We start from the raw sequence: 12,316 nt of genomic DNA, 5'->3' as shown, positions 1-12,316 counted from the left end.
AGGCTCTCTGAAAACCTGTGGGCGTGGTTTAGTTTATAGGGAATTAGAGTATTAAAACAAAAAAGTATTTGGCTTGAGGAATGCCCTATAAACAATAGGAAAGGAACACAATTATGCAATGTGTAAAAGTTCACCTCGGATCCACTTCACCCCTCATTTGTGTCTAATCACAAGTTGTAATTTGACCCCTCCCCTGTGTCACATGACTGCCACGGCAGAGATTGCAGATAAGCTCATTTGAAATCACAGGCTGTGAATATGTCTGCTTCTGTGGAACAGGAAGAAACACTACTGCAGATTTATTGCAGGATTTTTATCAGCTGGAACATGTTGTTTGTTTGAAGGTTATTATTCCGTTTATCTTTTTAGAGCAAAGAGGACGTTCAGAGTTCAGGTCCACTTGAAGCCAAATAGATCAGCAGGGCTGCAATCTGTTCATGGTAATTAAAATCAGTTGGCCCTCCTACTACATGGAGGTGTTAAAATCAGCCAGTCAAAATTGGATGTGTACCAGGCTCTAGACCAGGGGTCAGGAACCTTTTTTTTTGACTGAGAGCCATAAACGTCACATTTTAACCACTTGAGGACCCACCCTTTACCCCCCCCCCCTTAAGGACCAGCGCTGTTATTTGTGATCTGTGCTGGGTGGGCTCTACAGCCCCCAGCACAGATCAGGGTGCATCCAGAGCGATCAGATCGCCCCCCTTTTTCCCCCACTATGGGGATGATGTGCTGGGGGGGTCTGATCGCTCCTGCCTGCCGGTGTTGCGGGGGGACACCTCAAAGCCCCCCTCCGCGGCGAAATCTCCCTCTCCTACCTGGCCCCCCTGGTGTTCCGGGCTGCACAGGACGCTATCCGCCCTGTACAGCCAGTGACAGGACGTCCCCTGTCACATGGCGGCGATCCCCGGCCGCTGATTGGCCGGGGATCGCCGATCTGCCTTACGGCGCTGCTGCGCAGCAGCGCCGTACAATGTAAACAAAGCGGATTATTTCCGCTTGTGTTTACATTTAGCCTGCGAGCCGCCATCGGCGGCCCGCAGGCTATTCACGGAGCCCCCCGCCGTGAATTGACAGGAAGCAGCCGCTCGCACAAGCGGCTGCTTCCTGATTAATTAGCCTGCAGCTGGCGACGCAATACTGCGTCGCTGGTCCTGCAGCTGCCACTTTGCCGACGCGTGGTATGAGTGCGCGGTCGGCAAGTGGTTAAAATGTAATTCTGTGAGGGCCATACAATAAGTTTTTCAAACTGGGACAGTAGGGCTCACATCCCTGTTGCCATGGCGATGTGTATAGTCTATCCGCTGAGCAGCAGAAGTGTCAGACACTTCTTCAGCTTCTCTTGAGTTTCAGCAACATCAGCAATTTCCCCAAGAGCCAGACAGGAGAAATACCAACTAATAGCTTGTACAATTAGCTAGGTGGCTTGGGGGTTGATTCACTTAGTAGGACGAGATCTCCGCACTTTATAGGCTGCCTGTCAAGTGACAGGCAGCTTATTAGGCCAATCAAAGCGCGGGGATCTCGTCCTACAAAAGTCACTGGACCTGACAGGGTCCAGAGTGGAACAATTGGAGCAGCTGTTCGTTTTGGGGTAGCGTGAGTAAGTTAGTAGTGCATGCTACAGCAGTAGCCTTCACTACTTTGAAAATGTTACTTGCGCTGCCACACTAAGCTGTGCTGCTTGAGCAGTGTAGCTTAGTGAATCAACCCCTACTGGATTTGTATGTGAGCCAGATGTAGCCATCAAAAAAGCCACATCTGGCCCCCGAGCCATAGGTTCCCTACCCCTGCACTAGACTGTTGGGGAGATTAAAGTGTGCTTTATGAAAAGGATCAGACGGAGTCCCTGTAAAAGGACAATTGGTGAATTAGAGGCATAATAGTGACACATAGTAGAATGCCACTGTATATTAGAATGTATCAAATTTTTATAGTTTCAGCATCAGAAACCTGTCCTCTGTATATATTGGTATTTAATCCCGCCCTCCCAGTGATATCACAGCCTAGGCTGTTTAGTTATGTGGAATTCTGCCACAGTAGTATTCAAAATCTCTTGGCCTATATACATACATCGAGGTAGTAATGCTTGCCAATCCGAACTGACTAGGACTGCACATCCGAAGACCTAACAACAAAAGTTGTTTAGGAGATACCTTTAATGACTAACTGAAACCTGCCTGAAGAAGAAACTTAGTTTCGAAAGCTTGCAAAGGAATCTTGTACAGTTAGTCATTAAAAGTATTGCCTAAACAACTTTTATGTCTTCGGATTCTCTCCATGACCAATACCGGCCCACACGCAACTAGGACTGCACATACACTTGTTTATCCCATCATGGTTCAGAACGCTTCACCTAGCACATGTACTTCTGTTACTGACCGGTATAGATTCATGGGTTGCTAATCCTTTCAAATTGATTCAAATCTTATTAATTGTATGCAAATGTATGGACCTTGAAACTGAACCAGTTAAAGGGAACCGGAGATGAAGCACCCTCATGTATTTGACCATATATATCAATGGGAAAATAACAGTAAACACCCACCCTGCTATGTTTCATTCTTCTCTGCTAAATCTGCCTGTTATCAGACCTGATAAGAATCCCCAACTGAGCATTCAAAAATGTATTAACCCTTTGCACTCGCATGCAAATGTTCAAACAAATGCATTCACAGATTCACTCAATGGTGGATGACCAAGGTAAGGCAGAGTTATTAAATGCTTTCTTTGCTTCTGTCTTCACAAAAGAAACAGCACTGTTGCAAACTACAGAGGCGGAAGAGTCTCAATCTTCTAACTGTAATATTAAATACTTAACGCAGGAAGAAGTGAAGGCAAGACTAAATAAATTAAAAATAGACAAGGCACCTGGCCCGGATAGCATGCATCCTCGGGTCCTAAGGGAATTAAGTTCAGTTATAGATAAACCCCTTTATCTTATCTTTTGTGACTCTCTTGCAACTGGCAGAGTCCCAGTGGATTGGCGTACAGCCCACGTTTTCCCATTATTTAAGAAGGGCAAAAAATCTGATCCAGGAAATTATAGACCTGTAAGTTTAACATCAGTTGTATGCAAACTATTTGAGGGGTTACTAAGAGATACTATACATGACTTCATAGTAGAAAATAATCTTATTTCTCAGCATCAACATGGGTTTACTAAAGACAGGTCCTGTTTGACTAACATGCTCAGCTTTTATGAGGTAGTGAATGCTAATATGGATATTGGGAATGCTGTAGATGTGATATACTTGGACTTTGCAAAGGCCTTCGACACTGTTCCCCACAAAAGTCTGGTGCAAAAGTTGAGGATGCAAGGACTGGGGAAGAGTCTGTGTTCATGGATAGGGAACTGGCTAATGGACAGAAAGCAAAGAGTTGTGGTCAATGGATCATACTCAAAATGGGAGACGGTTAGCAGTGGGGTCCCACAGGGGTCTGTTCTGGGTCCAGTGCTCTTCAATTTATTTATTAATGACCTAGTAGATGCAGTAGTGAGCAATGTTGCTATTTTTGCAGATGATACAAAATTGTGCAGAATCATTAACTCTCAGGAAGATAGTGTCATATTGCAACAGGATCTGGATAGGATGGCTATATGGGCACATACATGGCAGATGAAATTCAATGTTGACAAATGTAAGGTCATGCATTTTGGACGTACTAATGGTCTAGCACCATACAAAATAAATGGGATACAGTTGGGGACATCAAACTTGGAGAAGGACTTAGGAGTACTCATTGACAACAAGTTAAATAATCGTACTCAATGCCAAGCAGCTGCAGCTAAAGCTAACAAAATTTTGGGATGCATTAAAAGGGAAATAAAAACTCGAGATGCTAGCATAATATTGTCCCTGTTTAACTCTCTAGTAAGGCCACATCTGGAATATGGAATTCAGTTCTGGGCACCACATTACAAAAAAGATATTGCAGTTTTAGAGCAGGTGCAGAGACGAGCAACAAAATTGATGCGTGGGATGGAAGGTCTCACTTATCGAGAAAGGTTAGATAAACTGGGTTTATTTAGTCTAGAGAAAAGACGCCTTAGAGGGGATCTAATTAACATGTATAAATACATCAGAGGGCAATATAATACCTTGGCGGATGAGCTTTTTGTCCCTAGGCCTTCTCAAAGGACTAGAGGACATGATCTGCGCATGGAGGAAAAACGTTTTAGCCATTTATTTAGGAAAGGGTTCTTTACAGTAAGAGTGATTAAGATGTGGAATGCATTGCCACAGGAAGTCGTTATGGCAAACTCTATACCTGCATTTAAAGGGGGCTTAGATGCTTTCCTTGAGTTGAAAGACATCCATGGCTACAATTACTAGGTGATGCCTAATGATGTTGATCCAGGGATTTTATCTGATTGCCATCTGGAGTCGGGAAGGAATTTTTCCCTTTAGGGGCTAATTGGACCATGCCTTGTAAGGGTTTTTTCGCCTTCCTCTGGATCAACAGGGATATGTGAGGGAGCAGGCTGGTGTTGTACTTTATACTGGTTGAACTCGATGGACGTATGTCTTTTTTCAACCAAAATAACTATGTAACTATGTAACTCATCCAGGCACCACTGTTATACCTACACCTAAGTTAAAAGCCGGGGTTTTAGTTCACAGAAGAATGCATTCTTATGCTTAGTCACCTATACTGCGCAGAAGGTACCCAGGTAAACATAGGTGTCCTAACTCTGGCCCTGTAACATGCATAGTGCAGACATGCAAACATTCATTGCATCAAACCTATCAATGGATTAAGGAGCACACATCCTGACGTCCTCTCCTGGGACAGATAGCGCATCTTGTCAATTGCACAAGGGAGCTAACGTAATGTATCCATGGGCACCATGCACATACACCAGCAAAAGCTGTGTGCATGCTGACAAAAAAAGCATTCAGTCTAGCTTTGCCTGGAATGATTATAGCTGTGTCATTATAGCAGAGCCACAAGGGGGCAGGCTTGGGCTTTAAAAGACATTACAGAAGACAGACTCAGCTATAACATTCCAGGGCAAAGCCAGACTAAATGCTCAGTCGGGGATTCTTATCAGTGTTGATAACAGTCTGATTTAGCAGAGAAGAATGAAAAAAGCAGAGTAGGTGTTTACTGTCATGTTCCACTTGAAATATATGGTAAAATACATGAGGGTGCTTCGTCTCTGGTTCACTTTAAAAAGAATCAGCTACTTAATTTGGTCCCATTCCAAGTTGTGTAAAGTTGCATCAATTTGACATAGCGTATCATACTAACAAATCATGATGCAATTACTAACCTGCAGAAATGTACAACTAAGTGCTAATATTAGATTTTCATTCAGCTTGGCATTTGGAAAAATTCAGTCACTGTGGTGTTAGGGTGCATACACATGTACCATTTTGATTGGCCAATTTTAGCACTTACATGTAGTATGTGGATCAATAGATTGTGCAGGTAAGCTCTCCTACATCAGTGGTAAAATTGGAAGTGTACCAGGCTTTAAAGGGAATCAGAGAGAAGCACCCTCATGTATTTTCCCATACAGATCAGTGGGTACATTAGAGAAAACACCTACCCTGCTCTCTGTTTCATTCTGCACTGCTCAGCTTGCTTCTTATATGCCCTGATAAAATCCCCGACTGAGCAATCAGTCTGGCTTTGCTCAGGAATCTTTATAGCTCAGTCTGTGTTCTCTCATGTCTTTCCAAGCCTGCCCCCTACTGGCTCTGCTCAGGAATCATTATAGCTGAGTCATTCTAGCAAAGGCAGACTGAATGCTCAGTCGGGGATTTTATCAGGTCTGATTAGAAGCAAGTTGAGCAGTGCAGAATGAAGCAGAAATCATGGTAGGTGTTTTCTCTAATGTTCCCACTGTTATATATCGTAAAATACATGAAGGTGCTTTTTCTCATTCTCTTTAAAGGGAACCCGAGGTGAGTGATATGGCAGCTGCCATATTTAGTTCCTTGTAAACAATGCCAGTTGCCTGACAGTCCTGTTGCTCTTCTGGCATACGTAGTGTCTGGGTCAAAACCCTGGAACTAGCATATGGCTAATCCAGTAACGCCGGAGTCAGCTGAGTCAGAGTACCTGATCTGCTGCATGCTTGTTCAGGGTCTATGGCTAAAAGTACTAGAGACACAGGTTTGGGAGGACTGCCAGGCAACTAGTACTGTTTTTATAAGGAAATAAATATGGCAGCCTCCATATCGCTCTCACTTTGGGTTCCAAGCTTTAGGCTCCATACACATCCAATTTTTATCTGCAGATGACTGGTCAATTTTACCACTTTTATGTAGTATGCGAGCATACCTACAGTCTGTTCATAGTATTCAAAATCTGCTTGCTCTTATACTACATTTCAGTGGTAAAGTTGGCCAGTCATCTGCAGATTAAAATTGGATGTGTATGGAGCCTAAAGCCTGGTACACACTTTCAATTATGATTGGCCAATCACTGACCAATCCTTTGTAGTAATAGTTTACCTACATAGTCTGCTTATAGGATACAAAATCTGTTGACCTTCATACTTAGGAGGTAGTAAAATTGGTCAATTATTGGCCAATCAAAATTGAAGTGTGTACAGTACTACAGTGAACCTGAAGTTAGAGGGAAATGGAGGCTGACATATTTTTTTTCTTTTAAATAATACCATTTGCAAGGCTGTCCTTCTTATCCTCTGCCTCTAATACATTTAGCCATAGACCCTGAACAAGCCTGCAGATCAGATGTTACAAAATCTGACAAGATTAGCTGCATGCTTGTTTCAGGGGTGTGTGAAGTGAGAGGGATATGAAGGCTGCCATATTTCCAGTTGCCTGGCTATCCTACTGATCTTGTGTTTTGTATGTTTATCTTCAGCCCCTGAACATGCATGCAGCAGTTAAGGTGGTGTTTGACATCAGATCTGACAAGATTAGCTGCCTGCTTGTTTCAGGTGTGTGATTCAGGCATTACTGCAGCCGAATAGATCAGCAAGGCTGGCCGGCAACTGGTATTGTTTAAAAGGAAATAAAAATGGCAGCATATATATTTACACCATATACCTCATGTTGTCCTTTTTAATGTCATCGTATCCTTTAAAGTGGACCCAAATTAAAAATTTCAGAAATAAATCATTTTTTAAATTCTAATAATAAATAGCAGCCTTTTTTCAGCTGCTTTATGGCAAATATAAAATATTTTACATTTATTGGAGGAACCCCTCCCTTCCTTTCATATTGCCGGGACAGAATCTGGCAAACTGGTGGAGTAGATGGTGTCCAGCAATAGAGGAATTGCTAATGGCTGCCACCTGTATAACCCTAGTTATGCAAAGAGAAGGGTGAAAAGCATGCACTGAAATGCTTATAGGCTTGAAGGAGTGTTTATTTATCTTTGTATGTGTCAGAGTGGTGCAACTAAATATTTTTAATTAAAAAAAAAAAACCTGTTTGGTTTGGGTCCGCTTTAACCAGTTCCTGATTGTTGTTCTATATATATTCCAGTCTGCTGAAAGTGTAGTTCCATCTTGTAGCCTAAAAGTAAAATACACCATAATACACTTTTACATTTAAAAATTTAATAGATATTTAATTTTTAACCCCTTCCACCCCTACCCCATAGTTACCAAAAAAGGGACTTTTTTTATGTATGTCATGAGGGTAAACTACTGTTGCTTTTATAAATAAAGACTTGAAATTATTTTTATAGTATAAAAAAAAAAAAAAACTAAATGGAGAAAAAAAATACACCTTTTATTTCCAAATTAAACATTATCGCCATACATTGCAGTGTTCTCCCCAGGATTTTTTTTCTTGCCGAGTGGCATGAAAAAGTAGCTGGGTGGGGCGCAACGGTGGGAATGCTTACAGCATAGGACATCCCTGCACCCCCTATCACATCCCATGCACCTCTGCACCCCCTATCATGGCCTATGCATCCCTGACATCTCAAACAATGTTGAGTCATATGTCCTTATAACAGGTTATTGCACTCTTAAAACACATTTCATACACTATGCACCACTATCACATTCCACATACAGTATTACTGCACTTCAGTATGCCTCCATACAGCACCCACCACACTCCACATATTACTGCACCAACCTTCAAACTTATCTTATTAGTTATCACATCCCATCACCATCCTTACATTGCAGCACATACATCACAGCACATTCCAATACATCACAGCACAATACATTTCAGCACATACATCACAGGACATCCCAATACATTACAGCACAATACAGGGGGGCTCTTACAGAGCAGATCTCCTTCTGCATAGCTGCTGCTAGTTCCCGCAGCACTGCCCGCCCGGGCGGTCAGTCAGACCCCTAGATCGGTGGCAGCCCGCAGGGATAGGAGAGAAGGGAGAGATGTGCGGTATTGCACCATAGACTACAAATGCAGAACGTGACAAGTCATGTCACTTCCTGTATTTGAAGTCTATGGCGCATTACCACCATTACATCGCTCCCCACTCTCATCCCTGCAGGCTGCCGCCAATCTAGGGGTCTGACTGACTGCCCGGGCGGGCAGCGCTGCGGGAACTAGCGGCAGCTATGCAGAAGGAGATCCACTCTGTAAGAGCCCCCCTGCCAAGAGGACAGCAGCGCATATTCCGCATATAGCAAAAGGCGGGCAGGCAGTGTTGCGGGAACTAGCGGCAGCTATGCAGAAGGAGATCCGCTCTGTAAGCGCGGATATTGGGCACACGGCAAAGCAGGAGAACTACTATGTGAAAATACAGGCGGGCCTTTGATAGCACCCGGGCGGGGTCTCAAAACAGCCGGGCGGCCCGCCCACCTAATTAGTCATGGGGAGAACACTGCATTGTACTAGGGACGCAATTTAAACGTAATAACTGGGACAAATGGGCAAATAAAATGTTTGATCTACAATAGTACATTTTATTTTTAAACTACAATGGCTGAAAGCTGAGAAATGTTTAATTTTTGCAGTTTTTTTTTCTCTGTATAATGCATATAAAATAATTCTTAGCAAAAAGTACTGCCCAAAGAAAGCCTGGTTTGTCCTGCAAAAAAGAATATATCCCACAAAAAAGTCCTGCAAAAAAAGAATATAGAGATCAATCAAAAAGATTATCAAAATCATGTCAAACCTGTTGGAAATTCCGTATTGACCCATCTATCTGACAGAAAATTGCATGGTGTATTCCCAGCACAAGACAGTCCTGAAACCAAAGATCAGCTGGACTGCCAGGCAATTCGTATTGTTTAAAGTGAACCAGAGATGAAACACCCTCATCGATTTTACCATATATATCAGTGGGAACATTAGAGAAAACGCCTACCCTGCTCTCTGTTTCATTCTTCACTGCTCAGCCTGCTTGTTATCAGCCCTGATAAAATCCCTGACTGAGCATTCAATCTGACTTTCCTCAGGAATCATAGCTGAGTCTGTCTTTTAAAGCCCAAGCCTGCCCCCTTCTGGCTCTGCTATAATGACTCTGCTATAATGATTCCTGAGCAAAGCTAGAGATGGGCTAGGTAGGAGATCCAGAGACTCGGGGTTTTCAAGCAGCTTACATAACCTGAAAACTGCAGACAACTTACCTTTTACATAATGACTTCCAATTGCAGCTCTCCATCTCCCCTACAGTGTGTGTGCTGGTGATGTGCTGCAGAAGTGGAGAATGTGGGTGGTGGTGGGTGCGGGTGCACACTAGATTTTGTGTCATCGGAGGACCTTCCATAGTGCATCAGTGCATTGCAGACCTTACAGTGCACCTGAGATGAAGTCTCAGGTTTTATATTTACCTGCGACTTCCTCCAGCCCCCTTGAGGCTGCTCCTGTTCCCTTCTGGACGACCCGGTACTCTGACCAAGTCGAGCAGGTGCAGAACGCTCCTGGCCACGGGAGAACAGAGAAACGCGACGTCAGCCAGAGTACAGGCCTATCCAGCGGGGGACAGGAACGAAGTGACGAGGACCGAGTGGCCTCGAAGAGGGCTGGAGGAAGTCCCAGATGAGTATAAATCCTGAGACTTCTTTAGTCTCTTTTTCCCTTTAAATCAGGGATGAGCAGAAACGACACCAGTGCGAATTTACGCATCATAGTTTGCATCTACGCATCGTAGTTTGAAGGTGCAGTTTCAAAAAACGCTTATGAATTTACGCATTACGAAGTACCGCTACGCGTAGCTTACGCCCACTATATTGCGTAGTGAACTACGAATGCGTTACTCGCGTCTAATTTTCTGCGTGCGATTGTATGCTTACAAATTTACACATTGGAAAGGGGAATGTACGCATAGAAGAGTTACCAGTATAAGCAATTGAAGGGGAATTAATGCGTATTATTTTCTGCATACGGGCATGAGCATCCGCATAAACTGCACTTCACACTACGCGTAATTGCGTATTTTAACGCGTAGTCTACGAAATGCATACGAAACTAATATTTGATTTCAAAGCTGTAGTTTGCCTAAGCGTAATTGCGTATAACTACCTGTAGTTCCAGCGTAGCGAAGTTGGCTGACTACGACCATCCCTGCTTTAAATAGGGCTTGTAATGACTCAAAGCAGAACTAAATTATTTAGGATACCCACTTGTACATCCTGGCTTCACAATCCCAAACTCTTATTTCCAAATATTGGTAAGTACGTCACCCTCCCATTGATGTTTAGGCAAAAAAAAAAAAAAAGCCTGTTATATAAGTTCCTATTTAAAACATACCTGTAAAAAAAATAAATTAAGTAGTAATCTTCGTACTTTCCTGCAGTCCCCAATTTTTGTCTTGGGTTTAAAGTGTACTTGAAGGGATATTCGTAAAAAGCTACCTTAGCAGAGATAATCCAGATACTTCCCCATCCACCTTGACTTCACCCTCCGAAGCTATTCAACAAGTGCTTGTCAAATAGGTTTGCCCAGCCACTCTCCTGTCCGTGTACAAGTTGGGCTGTTCTGCGCAGGCACAAGATGGCCTGAACAACAGCACAGAGCTGCTTGTGCACAGCTAGTCCTTATGAAAATGTCAGTTGAGCCATCTTTGCCTTCACACTTAAAGGACCCCCTCTTTACATGATAAATACAGGTGATGAGCAATCGGCAGTGATTAAATAGTTTTACTCTGGGTCCTGCTTTCCATAGGGACAGAGCAAGCTTGAACATGCATGATTTGTCTATCTGGAGACTTCTGGCTGGGACTGTCATGAAAAATTGTCTCAGCTGATAGAAATCCAGTGTCCTCCTGGGGCTTAAAGGTTTAACAGGCACACAACTGTCCGATGTGTAACTCGCATGAATGGCTACAAAGAAGTACTTCACAGCGCTCTGTAGAGCTTGTACGGTTCTTGTTCTTGCCCAGAGAAGTTGCTCTGTTTTGGAGATTAGACTTTCTGGTGGAAGTTGAGGCTGAGAACAGGCTTTCCTGGTAAGAGTGGTGAGGGAGCTCAGGTCAGAGCACAGACATCCTGGTATGTGTTGGGGCTCAAGATTCCAATCTTTATGGAATATGTTGGGGCTCAGATCAGAGTCCTGGTATCTAGATACACATTACGGTCTCAGTTCAGGCTTCATGGTAGATGTTGGGGCTCGGTATTCCTGACTTGGGTAGTTTTGGGAGCTCCGATAAGAGTCCGGGCTTACTGGTAATTGTGTATGGGGGGGGGGGGGGGGGGTTAAGATTACCAGTCTTCCAAATATAAGTTGGAAACTCAGGTCAGAGTTCAGGCTGTCTAGTACTTGGAGCTCTATATTCCAGGCTCCCTGATGCAATTTGGGGGCTCAGAGCTGAGTCCAGGCTTCCTTGTACATGTTTGGGGCTCAGATGAGAGTTTTAGCTTCCTGGTAGATGTTTGGGCTCAAGATTCGCAACTTTGGTAGATTTAGGGGAGCCCAAATCAGTCCAGGCTTCCTGGTACATGTTGAGGCTCAAGATTCCCGGCTTTCTGGTAGATGCTGAGGGCTTAGATCAGGTTGGTACACATCAGAAGCTCAGATTGGAGTCGAGGCTTCCTGGAACATGTTGAGATTTAGGATTCCCGGGTTTCTGGTAGATGCTGAAGGCTTAGGTTCATAGTTTGGGGCTCCTTGTACAAATCTCATGAGTTCAGATCAGAGTCGAGGCTTCCTGGAACATGTTGAGGCTTAGGATTCCCGGGTTTCTGGTGGATGCTGAGGGCTAATATCCATAGTCCATGGCTCCTTGTACAAATGTCAGGCGTTCCGATCAGAGTCGAGGCTTCCTGGTACATGTTGAGGCTCAAGATTCCCAGCTGTGGTTAGATATTTAGGTGTGTTGTCTGGTTCCGGACTGTTGTCACATTGCTGGGGTTGTGGGACGTTAATCCTGAGTTGAGCTTGTGTTCATTGTCACAGGTATA

At 43.7% G+C, this 12,316-nt stretch overlaps 1 long non-coding RNA gene across 1 annotated transcript; it reads right to left on the bottom strand.

Annotated features, from left to right (window-relative positions):
- Positions 1 to 7,329: 7,329 nt before the first annotated feature.
- On the bottom strand, positions 7,330 to 12,269 carry LOC137532249 (uncharacterized). The gene is made up of 2 exons (XR_011023895.1): positions 10,772 to 12,269; positions 7,330 to 7,499 (listed from the first exon to the last, which is right to left on the bottom strand). It is a non-coding gene; the product is annotated as an uncharacterized lncRNA (long non-coding RNA).
- Between the last annotated feature and the right edge of the window lie 47 nt (positions 12,270 to 12,316).

Source organism: Hyperolius riggenbachi, chromosome 9 (genome assembly GCF_040937935.1).
Source record: "Hyperolius riggenbachi isolate aHypRig1 chromosome 9, aHypRig1.pri, whole genome shotgun sequence".
In the NCBI taxonomy this organism is placed as follows: Eukaryota; Metazoa; Chordata; class Amphibia; order Anura; family Hyperoliidae; genus Hyperolius; species Hyperolius riggenbachi.
Note: the sequence above shows the minus strand (reverse complement) of the source record. Positions and strands in the feature narration are given on the sequence as shown.